The sequence below is a fragment of the Leptodactylus fuscus genome, chromosome 5, assembly GCF_031893055.1.
Source record: "Leptodactylus fuscus isolate aLepFus1 chromosome 5, aLepFus1.hap2, whole genome shotgun sequence".
Taxonomy (NCBI): domain Eukaryota; kingdom Metazoa; phylum Chordata; class Amphibia; order Anura; family Leptodactylidae; genus Leptodactylus; species Leptodactylus fuscus.
The window spans coordinates 84,040,688-84,056,662 of NC_134269.1; the positions used below are offsets into that span (position 1 = coordinate 84,040,688).

At 41.2% G+C, this 15,975-nt stretch overlaps 1 protein-coding gene across 7 annotated transcripts in view; it reads left to right on the plus strand.

Moving 5' to 3' along the window:
- TJP1 (tight junction protein 1) overlaps window positions 1–15,975 on the plus strand; it is a 352,070-nt gene that overhangs the window by 60,420 nt on the left and 275,675 nt on the right. The gene's annotated exons all lie outside the window — the stretch shown is intronic.

Consider the following 15,975-nt stretch of genomic DNA (forward strand, 5'->3'; position numbering starts at 1 on the left):
GTGCAGTACCTGGTAGATTAATACTAGTTCACATTATTCTAAATGGAATTACTTGGCAAGAGGATCCTCTGATACAGATTCCATTTGATGAAACTGTAAGAGAAAAACCACAAACCGAATGTGATGAACATGCAGTTTTATCAATATGATCTGTAAAACAGTGCTTTGGTTTGGAGAAATACATTCAGGCCTAATGCATCTTAAAAATATTAATTTAGAAGACCTCGTTTTAATTTGATATTATGGTATTATTACTAAACTCAGAATGTACTATGGGCAGAGCAGAGCTTTAACAATTATGTAATATTAATATCAATATCATCAACTTCATATGAGTTGTGAGAAGGTGACAGGCGAGATTCTGGAAGGTCGCTATGTCTCCCCCAGATTACTCACTTATGTGTGGTAGGTGAGGCTACAATTCAGGTAACACCATAGCTGTGAGATGGCTCCTTCTATTAACCTACGAGGGAGGAGCCTTCAAACACAGGTGGGAGCTGGGCCTCATTAAAGGCCTATAAGGGTAAGTTCACACAGGGTTTTTTGGTCAGGATTTTGAGGCCGTATTCGCCTCAAAATCCTGGCCAAAAAGACGGCTCCCATTGAAATGAATGGGAGCCGGTCAGGTCAATGACTAAATGATCAATGGGGGAATGAATTTTAACATAAATTGAAAAATTCTGCCTTACACTTGACACCAAACATTGTAATGGTGTGGAATTTCTTCTGAACTGGTTCTGTACTTCTAGGGATTTTTTATGTTGGCTTTAGAAAAAATTAGAAAGAAAATATTTCTACATATGAAACTGGTGACGGGTATGTGCCCATTGAATTTACACAATCACCGTATTCTGGATCCACACATTGTTTATATAACTGACCTGGGGTAAGAGCCCTTACTTCATAGTTTCATTCTTTTTCAAATGAACATTGACCTTGGAAATAACACAGCGTTTTATAGTCACTGCAAGGTGGACAGGATTCTAGTCAGTCCCATCCACACCTTCTGGAAAAATATGCGCAGTGGACATACTACAATTTCCAAAACTGCCCCGTAATTATACTTACGGAAACGCCAGTGGTTTCCTTATAGATATAATGGAAGCAGAAAGTAAGGAAACCTCTGCGGACTTTCTTTTTTTTTTATATAGTGTAGATTGTGAGCCCCACATAGAGCTGACAATGTACATTTTTCCCTATCAGTATGTCTTTGGACTATGGGATGGAAATCCATGCAAACACGGGGAGAACATACAAACTCCTTGCAGATGGTTTTATGCCCTTGGTGGGATTTGAACACCAGAACCCAGCGCTGAAAGGCTGCAGTGCTAACCACTGAGCCACTGTGTGGCCCCATAGCTCTGCAGACTTTCTGTGAGAAGTGCTGCTCTCTTTCTGCGGCCTGCTATGTGGGGTTTTAGCCTAAATGTTTTGCTTAGGTTACTGCACATCAATCCCTGTGCAATGTTCTCCCACTCTGATGCTGACTCCATTAGGATGCTAGGATCAATCATTGAAGTGGGTAGGCAAATATTATTGATAGGTTAGCATGATCTTATTAAGCATGTGCTGCTAATGTTCTTCTGATGACTGTGTATTTGTACACAAATAAGCAGATATACTGATACAGTGTAAAAAGATGACAGCATAACCTTAGACTAGACAGCTTTAAAGTGCACCAGATTTATCAAACAATAACAATAAATCCAGCACATCTTTAGAATGAATAGTCTAAGCTTGCACCATCTATTAGGTGGCTAAGTTTTCAACAAAAACGTTTGCATTTTTGGAGCTCAGTGACACATCTTATGTGATTATAACATTCAGGAACACAGTAAACTCCTTGATGAATTTGATGGAGACTTAGCATACCTTGTATTCCCATTACCTCAGTCATTACAATTCACCACACACTCGTTCTGTACTCTTCTCCACAATTATTCAACATTATTGTTCCGTCTGCACAATCGAACTGAATATACACAATACATTTCTTTAGTTACACAACATAGCCGTATTTATTGTTGGTCATCTCATACAATTCTTCATATACACATTACAGGTTTATTTAATGATGTTTCATTTATTCATGATGTTTAATAATGTTCCAATCATCCTAACTCTTTATTTGGTTGATTTATTTATTATCTACATGATTGTGCCCCATATATAAACATACCAGCAACTGTTTATTTGTAAACATTACTGAGCCTTATACATTAATAACTGTACAATGTTTTCTCTTTGTTGTATTTATTGGTCTTCCTATACACAAAATCATCACTATGTAATCATTTAAAGGGGCTCTATCACCATATTTATGGCCTACGAGCTACACATTGTTATGTCAGTCCTGGTAGCTGCAACGGGGCTAAGGAATAGCAGTAGGAAATCTCGCCCTGCACTACTCCCACTAGCTATCCCGGTCCCTGTCTCACGGGTGTGGGTCGGCTGTACTCAGGCTAAGCCTGACCCCGACGGCTCCTCTCTCACTGATACCGTAGGCCTACAGGGAAGTGGGAGAAGGAATGCCCTATAAGATCGCTAGGGACTGGAGACTAAAGGGGGTCACCCCTAACGAACAAGTGAAGCTGCTACTGACAGGGACTGACAAGGGTGTGTGCTGACTAACAACACAAGCAGCACACAGGAAACATGTAGGAAAGGAATTCCCCAAACCAATATGGGAAGGTACCTTACACTAGGAAACAAACACAGGGAAACTGAGTAGAAATCAAAGGATAAGGCAATTCACTCACACAGTCAATTATACACAGAGGGAGGATTGGTGAACACAGAAGGGAAAACTCACACACCAACTAGTTCACCCAAACCTCCCAAAAACCAACCACGGAACTTCCTCTATCCAAGATAACCACCTACTCCTCCTGCTAAGGCCTAGCAGTGTAAAAGAGACACTCAGCACAGAACCATGGGAGGCATGGGTTTAAATACAGAGTAGAGACCACTCCTCCCAGGTGCAAATGGGAGGACAGACTAATCAACCAGGAAATAAAGCTGCCTACCAACAGTGCGCGCGTGCAAGTCAGAAGGTGTGCACCAATACCCACGACAGGACAACCCCGCAGCGCCAGGATGCCACCCCAGACACCGCGCAGCCAAAAACTCCCCAGGTAAGAAAAATAGAAAGCAATGAACCAAAATACTCCTAACACACATATGCCTGAATAGCCTTTAAAAAGGCTATTCATGCACCGCTAATCCAATTGTAAAAGACCCCCCCATACTTATCGTGCACGGTGGGCGGTTCGTGCACTGCTGGACGCCATCTTTCAGTCATGCCCTCCTCTGGTGTCTTCTTCCAGCGACGTCCTCCTGGGCTCTTTCTTCCACGCCTTCATCTTCTTTTCTTCCAGTGGGTTGTGTTGAAATCTCATGTATGCGCAGTACGGTAGCAAATTTCCATTGACAAAAATGGCGCCGGAGCATGCGTAGTAGCACTCCGGAGTGAGCGCTACTGCGCATGCGCGGGATTTCAACACAACCCAACAATACTTTATAGCACCTAGTCAATGAGGTGCTTCAATAAAAGCTAGACTATCCTTCAAAGCATGACAAGTGTTGGTGATAGCTAAGCAATTGTAGACTATAAAATGATAACCAGTCAACTATGCTTGGGCAGACTTGTAAGGCTAGGTTCACATGGAGGATTCTGCCCCAAATCCGTGGCAGATTCCACCCTGTGTCTGCCTTACGTTGTTTTCAAAGAAAGGCAGAGATCGTAGCAGGATGCCAAAAAGAAATCAGCATCATGCTCGATCCTGCTGTGGAATCCGCACTCGGTAGTCCCTGCCAGTTAGGCCCATTCATCTGGACCAATTCAACAGAGGAAAGCCGTAAAGGAATGCGATGCCCTGCATTGGCATTCCATCATGACAATCCTGCGGCCATATACGGTGACAGAAAATGAAAAGGAATTTCTCTTCATTTTCTGCCGTGTGAATATACCCTAAAGAAGAAAATGTATCCTAGAAATTATTCTGGTTGTCATCGCTGATGTTTACTCAAGTCATGAACTGTGCAATAGAGATTCATTCTGTATCTGATATGACATTAAATGATCAGATACTGTTTTCTGGTAATGAATTACTGTCTCGATTCATTAACCTTTTCTGTTTATACTAATTATAATTTAAAACCATTATTACATAAGCCTTTTAACAGAAACAATACAATTCTAGATTCTTTATAATTTATTAACATTATATGAGAAACATTGAGAGTGACAGGTGGAAACTTACAGTAGATTTGTTAGAGCACTTAATGTGGCGACACTTGGTAACCAAATTATTTACATGGTGTGTTACATATTTAAAAGGCTATTTACTGCTCATAAAAAGCTCTGCATAGTTTTAAGATTACACAAATAACATGTAAAAGTTTGCCTAACTGGCTAAAACTGGGGTAGTACTTTGGGCATTTTTTATACTGATAAATAAAATTATTCCTCTGAATTTTGAAGAAAGTGGTCACTCTGCTCATCTATGACACCACCAGCAACTGCACCATCTTTTATGGCAAACTGCGCTGGTCCAGCCCATGATACTACTACCATCATGTAGGTTTTTAAACTGGAATACAATGCATGATGGTTTCATCCATCCACAAAACATTGTTCCAGCAATCTTCTGGCTTGTCCGGTTGATCTTCGGCAAATTGGGCAATGATGTTCTGTTTGGAGAGCAGCAGCTTTCTCCTTGAAAACACCAATATTGTTCAGTGTTCTCCTAATGGATTACTCATGAACAGTAACATTAGCAAATGTGAGAAAGGCCTTTAGTTGCTTAGCGGTTAACTTGGGTTCTTTGAGACCTTGTAGACTGTTACACATTTTGCTTTTTGTGTGATCTTTGTTGATTGACCACTACTGAGGAGGGTAATAATGGTCCTGGATTCTCTCTGTATACTATGGGGAAGATTTATTAAGACTGGTGTATCATAATCCAGTCTTAACAAGGGGATTGACTGGCGCAGGGACTGGGAAATTTATGATGGTGCTGGGCTCCCCTTTGGTAATGTCTACCCATTCTTACAGAAGAACATTTATAAGGTCAGACACTGATGTAAGTCAAAAGTGCCTGGCTACACAACTCCACAACAACTGACACTTGGCTTTGTCCTTGGTGATGTAAGGCTTGCATGCAACTGCTTAGCCATAGAAACCCATACCATGGAGCTTCCAGTGCACAGTGATTGTGCTAATGTTTTCTTTCTTATTTTCAAACTTGCTTTATTGTTAAGATAAAACAATACATACAAATAGATATCTCACAGGCCGGGAGGGATAAGCTACCCAGAGTCCTCAAGAAAGGTAGAGATAAGGGAAGGTACAGGGTGGGTTGGGTAGGATTGAGAAGGAAAGGTAAAGGAGAGATAAGTGAAAAAAAAGGGTAGGTTATGGGGTGAAGGCAAAAAGTGCATGTTAAGTACCGTATTTTTCGGACTATAAGACACACTTTTTTTCCCCAAAATTTTTGGGGAAAAGAAGGGTGCGTCTTATAGTCTGAAGGTGGCGCCTGGCATCCGCTGTAATAGAGAGGCGGAAGCCGGTAAGTGATAGACGCCATTACAGGTGCCGGGGCCTGCGACATCGCTGCGCTCCTCTGCCCCGCATGAAGCCAGCAGCGGCAGGGGCTCCTCCGTGCCCCTGCCGCTGGCTTCATGCAGGGGAGAGGATCGTAGCGATGTCTCAGGCCCCGGCGTCTATCCCTCCCCGACATCCGCCTCTCTAGTACAGCGGATGCCGGGTCAGTATCGGTGGCCTTCTCCCCCGGGGCCGGTCCCCACCGGCCCCGTACCTGTAAAGTTGCAGGCCGGCTCCTGCGCGGCGATATCGCAGGAGCCGACCTGTTCGGGTGACAGCTGGGAGCCTAATGAAGCTCCCCGGCCTGTCACGGCTATATTAGTATTGCGGCTGGTCTCTATGACCAGCCGTAATACTAATACACAGAATGTCCCATAGACGGCAATACAGTTGTATTGCCGTCTATGGGACTTGCGATCAAGTGACCGCAGGTTCAAGCCCCCGGGGGGGAATAAAATAGTAAAAAAAAAAAAAAAAAAAAAAAAAAGCTTTAAAAATATGAAATAAATAAAAGTTCTAAATCACCTCCTCTTTTTTTTTCCAATACAAGGTGATCTAAGCAATAAATATCCCCCAAAATGGTATAACTAAAAAGTACAGCTGGCCCCGCAAAAAAAACGCTCTATGCATCCCCGTACAGCTGCAGGGTCACCTGTCAATGTGGCCTTGCAGCTGTTGCAAAACTACAACTCCCATATATTAAATATTTTACCAGTTTTTGCTTCAAATTTTTTTTTCCCTATTTTCCTCCTCTAAAACCTAGGTGCGTCTTATAGTCCAAAAAATACGGTAGGTTAAAGGGGTTTTCCCATCTCACTGTTTCAAAAGTTTGCCTGCAGTCTCTTCTTCTAACTTCTTATATTTCTTCCCTACCCCCCTCCTGCTAAACAACACTATGAGGTATCACAATACTTATGCAGTTCAGATAATATGCACATGCTTGTAAAGAAAGAACTCAGTGTTATTTGTGAGTTTACATAGAGACATAACAGACTGGGCTTTATCAGCAAACTGCAATTAACTGAACGGATTGTCCTGGCGGCACAGCAGTGAGTGACATCACTTGTCCTATCTCACAGATCTGTGGTTATGGAAACGCTGTGAAAACAATGGAAGAATGAGTTCACATAGCAGCCAAACAAAGCAGCATTTCTAAAGCAATATATTTAGGATAAGTCCTCAATTTACATAAGCTACCAGTATAGATAGGATCCTTGATATGGGACAACCTCTTTAAGCATAGTATCTTAAATGTTTCTTAGTTTCTAAATATATTATAGACATGGGAAAAATTGTCTGGTAGTAAGGGAAGGGGTAACTGGGGGATAACTATAATAAGATAAAAAGCTCAAAAACAGAAAGGTGGTGCATACAAGGTGTCAGTAATGTATATTAATCTATTTTAGGGATATTACATGGGTCCTGGGTAAAATGACTAAGAGACGGATTGCCACCCAGACCATTGGGTATCACATTTGGCTACACTGTCTTCAAGGATGCTCAAGATTTGTTTAAATTGTTGGATTTGTATTATTTTTGATAGTGTTCTAGAAAAAGGAATAGATGTGGTTTTCCACCTAATGTCTTGGTTCATTTAGCTATTGACATGATGTGCAAATCAGTTTTTCTGTATTTCTTGGAAAAGGCCAGCAGGTCTGCTTTTAGTAAGACTGACCATGGGGTTATATTGGTTGAAATATTTAATTTTAAATTTATGAGGGGTTGTACCTGTTTCCAGTATGCTCCGGCAATGAGATATGAGCACCATATGTGGATCTTCATTCTGATTTTGCCACTATTCCTAAAACAGGAGTCAGAGTATATAAGGGAGAGTTTAGATAGTCGGCTGGCATGACTATGAAGACTTTTGGATATTATTTGATTGTGAGACAGCTGGTCCTGTCAAAAATGATTCACAATGAAATGTTGGTAGGTAAGTTTCATCTGGATATCCCTTGGACCATAGCTTGTCAGATTTAAAAGTCCTGATTCTGACAGGTCTCTTCAAAAATGGCAGAGAAAGAACAATTTGGGAATTCATCTGATATTAAAATTTAGATCATTGACAAAATAACTTATTCTAACACCTGGATTTACACTCCCCTACATGGACACAATTCACCCTCCTCCATCATACTGACTATAGATGTCTCTAACCCCCAACTCCTCACTCCTATAATCTCAATTTTATTACCCTAACTCATATTCACCCTTTCAATTTATGAACTTATTGCCTTTGTGTAGCATTTTGCCAGTGTTGTGTCCTTAGTCATTTATTTGGAAATGTCTGAAGAAGGAGCCTTTGAAATTTACAAATGTAATGTTTCTGGTTAGCCAATAAAGGCATCATAACTACAACATTTTTGCTTTTTTAGCACAAAAGTATCACATATTACATGATTTTTTTTCTGGCCAACATGCCACTATTGCCATTTTTTTAAATAGATATATGTAACAATGATCTGTTTGTAGCTGGCCAGCATTTCCCCTTGTATTTTTCCAATACAGGAATTCATTGTGATGCCATAATGACATCATGGGTATCCATGGAAATCTGTAATTTCTGTTGGATTTCACAAATCCATTTCAACACTGTGTTGTCTCACAAGTACATGATTATAAAAGTTTTAGTGCATTAGCAGCTAAAGCGGATTTATATTTTGGGTCCCACTAAACCATTTTTCCCTGTTTTGCCAGCTAGTACTGTTCGCACTCGTGATTCAACACTTTATTCACAAATTAATAGAATTTGAAAGCAGCAAGTACTTCATGCTCAGAAAAATCTGAAATAAACAATAAAAGGAGTCTACAATATCTTAGTGCGTAATACTTTATAGATTTACAATATCTGCCACTCTTCTGAAATCTTTGTCTTTAATAATCAAAAAGGACATGCACAAAACATAAAAGGCAATCTTGAGTTTTAAGTTTTGTATGTGTCCTTTTTGATTAAGAAAGACAAAGATAACTGAGTACTGAATATTGCCGTTTATTAAGTAATAAAGGGAGTCTACCAATACCAAAATTACTCCTAAAAGAGAGTCTCTCATTGGTAAAACTCATTTTTAAGTAAACACATTTCTGAATAGCCTTTAAAAAGGCTATTCTACTGCTTCCTTTATATTTTTAAGACACCTCGTCGTTTCATTAAAAATCCATATAAACGTTTATGCTAATGACCCCATTATGCCCCATAGTGGCCCCTGCACACACTATTATGCCCCATAGTGACCCCTTCACACGGTATTATGACCTATAGTGTCCCCTACACACAGTATTATGCCCCATAGTGACCCCTACACACAGTATTATGCCCCACTGTGGACACCCATGAAAAATTATTATACTCTGGTGTCTTTTCAGACCCCAGAGTATAATAATCGGAGACCGAAGGGGTGATAAAAACATAAAAAACAATGTTACTTACCTATTCCTGTCACTGCTTCAGTCCTCGGTGGTGTTGGCCATCTTCAATGACGTCCGCGACGTCACATGACCTGGGACGCAGGCCTGGGTCATGTGACGTCAGGGAGAGTCACAGTAGTAGGCCAAAGCCTGCCCGGAGAGGTAAGTAACACAGTTTTTTATGTTACCTTACCTCCCCTGGACCTCCGATCATTATACTCGGGGGTCTGAAAAGGCCCCTGAGTATAATAATGATGTTTGTGGGGCCCGTGGTGTCACTTACCGATCCTGGCCACTGCCAGGATCGGTAAGTAAATAGCGTCCATTACTGGCTGGAGTAACTCCAGCCAGTAACGGCCTATTAAGAAAAGAAAAAAACGCAGCGGTAGCAGCTGTTGCCGGGCCCTTAATGTCGCGGGCCCTGTGGCAGCTGCTCCCCTGGTAATTACGCCACTGGTTCTATAGCAAATTACACCAAAATGGCGCTTGGACATGCACAGTATAGCGCTGAACGGAGCGGAACTGCGTATGCCCTAGATTTCAACTGCAGAAGCATGATCTGGGCGGATGAACATCCAGGGAGGAGATGGGCAGACAGAGCACAAGTGGTGGTGGTGGTGGGGAGAAATACAGGAAGTGAGAAGCACATACTGCAGGCAGCTTGGTTGAAGCAAAGAGATGAAAAAACCCCTTTAAGGCTAAGAATGAGGTAAAAATAAAAAAAAAAGTGATACTTTGTTCGGGTGGTATGACCATCATTCCCTCTGGTGGCTACCAGAAGTGCAGCAACACGTGACTCTTGAGGCCAATAATTGGTTGCAGTGGTCACTGTATGTCCAAATAGAGGAATATGATGCCAAATTTAAGGAGGAATCCACATCAAAATCCACCTCCTATTCATTTTAATGGGAAGCAGTAGCTAATTTTTTCAGCAAGTGAGAAAATAAGGGCCTTTTCAGACACCGGAAAATGAAGAGGAGTTGATGTCTTAAACTCCTCTTCATTTTCCCTCCCTCCCTTCAGATGAAGAGGGCTGATCAGTTGATTGTCTTGCGCCCGGGTTCTGTGGCTGATAGGCTGCTCATTCCACGGAAGGATTGAGCAGAAAACTTACAGTGATTCTATCATTATAAGACATGTTTTAAAATAAAAGCATGTAGGAATAGCCTTTAGGCAGAGGCCCCACATTGCGGAAACGCAGCTTTTTTTGTTGCCGATTTTGTTGCGTTTTTTTGAGCCAAACCCAAGAATGGCTATAAATGGAATTGGAAATATATAGAACGTCTTTATACTTCTAACTTCTGCTCAATCTAGTCCTAGTTTTGGCTCAAAAAACCGCAACAAAATCGGCAACAAAAAAGGCTGCGTTTCCGCAAGGTGGGTGCCTGGCCTTATAAAGGCTATTCATCTCTTACCTTTATATTGAAGGTCCGCGCCACCATTTTTTTTCTTCATTGTTCGTTGTGCTGAGAGAGCACAGATGACATTCCCCCTGTGCTCAAAAAGCACGGAGTTGACATCAGAAAGCACAGGGGTGTTCCCCCGTGCTCTGAGCATAGCATTGTCATCCATTACAGTGCCGCCTTTCTTCTGCTCCTTCAGCCATTCTTCTCCTCTTCTTACAGGAGGCCATGACAAAATGGCCAACAGATATGCACAGTCGACTGCCCCATTGGTCATTTTGCGGTGGTCTCCTGTAAGAAGAGGAGTGACAATGAGGAGGATGACCGACGGAGTAGAAGAAAGGTGGCCCTGGAATGGATGACAATGCTGTGCTCAGAGCACAGAGGGAACGCCCCCTGTGCTTTCTGAGCAGAATGAGGAACAAATCTAAAATGGACCTTCATTATAAAGGTAAAAGATGAATAGCCCTTATAAAGGCTATTCTTATTTGCTTTTAGTTTAAAATGTGTTTTTTTTAAATTACAGAATTATTTATAGTTTTCAGTGTACTGTTCCGATCTCTGATTCCCATTGAAAACAATCCCCCTCAAAATGAGCTCCAGATTCTGCTGTGAGTATACCCTAAACATTCTGCTGGTTCTTTAAGCGGATTCTGCCTGAGCACTCCCATTAAAATGTATGGAAAGCAAAAAAAAGCACATTTTCTGCCAAGGAATTTGAATTTGGGCTCATCCCAGAAAAGAGGTAGCAACCAACTGAAAAAAAGATCTTGTGGATGCTGAAGAAGACATTAAAGGTGTTTCATATTGTCCTGCTGTCCCTGCCAAAAAAGTAAGTATGATTGCATATCTTTTTGATGTGTATCCATATAATTTAATTAGGTTTTCTTTTAATGTAATCTAATGCTTTTTTGTGTGTTTTTACTGCAGATGAAGTTTGGAAAAGATTTTTTGCAAATCTCAGTAACCAAGAAAAGGTGAGTATTTTTATTGCACATTTCTGGCCAGAGACATGCTGAGGGGAATGCAATAATAATATATATATATATATATATATATATTTTATATAGCACCAACATGTTCCACAGCAAATTTAGAAATTATAGGGCACATGTACATACAAAATGAGACGTTACAGAGTAATAAATCAATTCACAAAAAAGGAGTGAGAGGCTGTGCTTACATTCTCTAAAATAGAAATGATCCCGCAAGAGGTTTATCTATTGCACTCTGTTTCTTACTTTTTAAGCCAGGGAGGGGTTGATTTGTAGGATAGATGAATGCAATCTATTGCTCCCTGTTATCAGCCAGCATAGGTCAGGAACGAGATGACTGTATGATAGGTGAAGACAATTTACTGCATCATCTGCTTAGGTCAGGGATGGGCTGACTGATGGTTAGGTGGTTACAGTCTATTGCTCTTTGTTATCAGCCAGTTTCTGTTGGGAATGGGTTGACTGTAGCAAGAATATAATCTGCTGCAATTTATCAGCCTTTTAGGCTGGGAAGGAGCTAACAATAGTATGAAAAAATATAATCTATTGCCCCCTGTTATTGGCCATTTTAGTCCAGGGATGCTGACTGTAGGATGGATGAATATAATCTATTGCTCCCTATCATCAGACAGTTTTTGCCAGGAAGGGATTGACTGTAAAATAGGTGAATATAATCTGCTATACTCTGCTTTCAAACTTTTTAGGCTGAGAAGGGACTAGCAGTGGGATGGGTTAAAGGGGCTCTATCATTGGGAAAAGTCATTTTTAGATAAGCACATCCTTGCATAGCATTTAGAAAGGCTATTCCACACCTACCTTTAGTATGTAAATTGCCTCAGTAGTGTTTGAATAAGTCTGTTTTTATTCACAGGCTAATGAGCTTCTCAGTGCACTCCAGAAGTGTCTGTGTGCACTGTCTGCTCTATGTGTATGTATAGCAGAGGCTATTCCCAATGATAGAGCCCTTTTAAATACAAGCTATTGCACTCTGATATCAGCCAGTTTATACCTAGGAGCTGACAGTAGGATGGCTGACTACAATTTATTACTCCCTGTTATCAGCCAGTTTATTTGTTTTATGCATCAAATGTGACTTTTTTCTCTTCTACACCACCCTTGCCAAAAAGGAAAGGGTGTGGATATGTGCGGGATGTCTGGCAAATTCAGATTTTTCATAATTTTCATGAGAAGACTGGATAAATGATGACCAAAATCTATGGCAGCTATGAGGCTGCATAAGATTCACCAGCACCAGTACACTTCCTCATAAATAAGATGTACCCTCCACTTGTGCAAGAGATATAAAGACCAGCTTTTGCATAAATCTATCCCAATGGCATGCAATCACTGCAAATAATCATAAAACCCATGATTAGTTGCAACAGTCGCAAGCTGTTATTAATACTGTGATCAATAAATACTATAGGCGGCAGTATAGGAGAAGCATAGCGGAAGCATTGATACTATAGTCGGCATATTTGGTAGGGATACTTTACTCACTACTTGTATGCCGGTTCATTCAGGCCCATGACTGTGTGATAAGGGGAGCAAGCCCTCAGGCTGGGTTCATATCAACCTTTGTCTCTCCACATGAAATCAGTAATCTTTAAGGAGTATAAGGAGTAATCTTTATTTGAAAATATTTTTTTAATTATTATAATAAGGTTCTGTTTTTTTTCTAGAGAAGAATGTCAAAGGGTTAGTTCACAAGTGAATACCGTGTGGTGTAATTTGATCCGGAAAAGAAAACGCTTCAGGAATTATTATTATTCCTGAGGAGGTTTTTGGACATTGAGGCGTTTTTTGGCAAAAACGTCAGGCGGTTTTTCCCTCCAGCACAGTGAATGGACCCTGGCGGTTTTTGCCAAAAACCGTGCCAAAAACTGCGTCGCAGTTTCCGCCTCCCATTCACTTGTATTGACTTCCTGAGGCGGAATCTACCTCAAGAAAGGTCTTGTTGCTTCTTTTTTCCGCTAGCGGCAAAACGAACGCTAGCGGTCTCCATAGACCACCATTGTGAGGGGGCGGATTATGACGTGGATTCCGTGCCATAACTCGCCCCCTTTGTGCCTGTGGGAACAAACCCAAAAGCTGAATGAAGAGCATATGTGATTGCTTCATAAAGGACATCTTAAAGGACTGAGAAGAGTGGTTGCTCTCCTTATAAAAATTAAAAATTACCTATGAGACACTGCAGTTCATCTTGTCCTGCAGGATCATAAGGTCTAGTTTGCACGTTGTTAGGTGGTCGAGGAATTTGGTCAGGAAAAAATCTGCTTCAGGAATTAGGGCTAGTTCACACGTGAACTGCCCGCGCGGGTTTTGACACCGAGAGAGACGCGGCGAGCCGCGTCTCTCTCTGGTCAAAACCCACCTGCCGCGACCATCGCGGTCGCGGCTTTCCCCTCCGCTGTCGGCTCAAATGAATGAGCCGACATAGGAGGCTTCCGCCTGAAGATAGGGCAGGTCGCTTCTTTTCTCCGCTAGCAGCAGCCCGCCGCTAGCGGAGAAAAGAAGCCTGGCGGTCTGCATAGACCACCATTGTAAAGGGGCGGATTTTGAAGCGAAATCCGCTGTCAAAATCCGCCCCTTTGCCCACGTGTGAACTAGCCCTTAGGAAGCATTTTTTGGAGTTTTTATTGACATGAGGCAGTTTTTGGAGCGTTTTTTGGAGGCGTTTTTAGTTCCAGGTTTTTTCCTTCAGCACAGTGAATAGACCTCGGAAAAAACCATGTCGCAGTTTTTGACGCGGTTTTTGCACCTCCCATTGAGTCCCGTTGGTTTCTTCAGGCGGAATCCGCCTGAAGAAAGGTCATGTCGCATCTTTTTTCCCCTAGCAGAAAAATAACGCTAGCGGAAAAGAGAACGCTAGAGGCTTCCCATAGGACTCTATTGTGAGGAGGCGGATTTTGAGGTGGATTCCACCTCAAAATCCTGACCATTTTCCCCCATGTGTGCTGGCCCTATGTATTAAATGTCTAAGTTTACCTTATATGCTTTTGCTCTGTTTTTATACTTATTATTTTATTTTACCAACTTCCATGAACCAGAAGGTCAGATGGAGTTCAAAGAAACAGCAGCAGAAGAGTGAGTCCCACTCCTTCTATCTCAGTGGATATCTTTCATGAACTGGAGGGGGAGTTGGAAGAGAAACCAGGACCATCCGCTTTGCCAGGGGAGGAAACAACATGACAAGCAGCAACATCAACAGTAGATGAACTACTACCATCTCTACCAGCTGCTGGTACCCCACATCCTCTAGTCACCAATAACCGACATCCGGCTACCTGTAAATCCACTAGGGAATGGACCAGAAAGACTGTATGGATAGTGAACAGGCAATTGGATATGGAATCAAAAGCCATGTCCCTTATCTGGGGATCAATGGCAATGACAAAATTGATTACTTTTGCTATGGAATCTTATTATGAGTTCTATATGCCAAGGTAGCTATGGGATATGGGTTGGGAGTGAGGTTATTGGGGTAAGTAATTCGATTTTTTTCAATTTATTTAAACACTACTATCACCACACCACCATCTGAACAGTCTCTACCTACACCTTCTGTCTCTATCCCTCTTCCCTCATAGATTGTAAGTTCTTGCGGGCAGGGCCCTCTATCCCTGTCGGTCATTGTAATGGGGCGCTCACACTACCGTCGGTGTCCGACAGCTAGTGTCCGATGCTAATGTCCATGCAAAATCTTACGCAGACATTAGCATCGGACACTAGCTGTGTCCGTTACATTTTGCATTGATTTAAATGGGACATCATGTGCATTCTTTACAGTCCGTGTCTGTCCTTAAGTGTCCGTTCACAAAGATGTCCGATTTTTCAAGCGGACAGCAAAAACCTACATGTACTTGTCTTAGTATTATATTTGTTTTGTATATTTTGTGTAGTGTATGTAAACCTTCAAATGTACAGCACCATGGAATTAATGATGCTATATAAATAAATAATAATAAGTATTTAATAAATGTTTAATTTGCTTTGAAAAATTGTGTGGTTCTTTTTTTAAAGGTATTTTTATTGGATTTATGGTAATGAGTACAAATATTTTTATGTAGATCAATACAATAAATCTTCCATTTTTACTTAAAAAGTTTATTGTATTAGCATTTTTGCACCCATACTATGCTAGAGTTTGACCCAGTACATTCAGCTGTATGTAAATATCCTAACACATCTGTGTTCAACCAGTGATATCTCTGGAAATAATATAAATAGCACTGCAACCTTAGTGTTATATGAAAGCAGAGAATCTCCTCCTTCATTTGACACCAAAAGTTTCTACGTTGTATAATACCAGAGATATAACGTGTTTGAAGTGACCCTGCCCTACCCTCATTTTCTCAGAATTTTCCACAGCCCCCTATTCCAAGCCTGTACTCCATACACAATTACTTAGTGAGAGACAGGAACAGCTCTCAATACAGAAACAAGGGAAAGAATAAAGAGATGCAGGATTTCACAGAAAGGACTCAAAATCTGTTAATAAAGTATATTACAAAATGTATTAATGACACAAATACCGCCAGAAAACCAAAAGTTGCCTGAAAGTTTA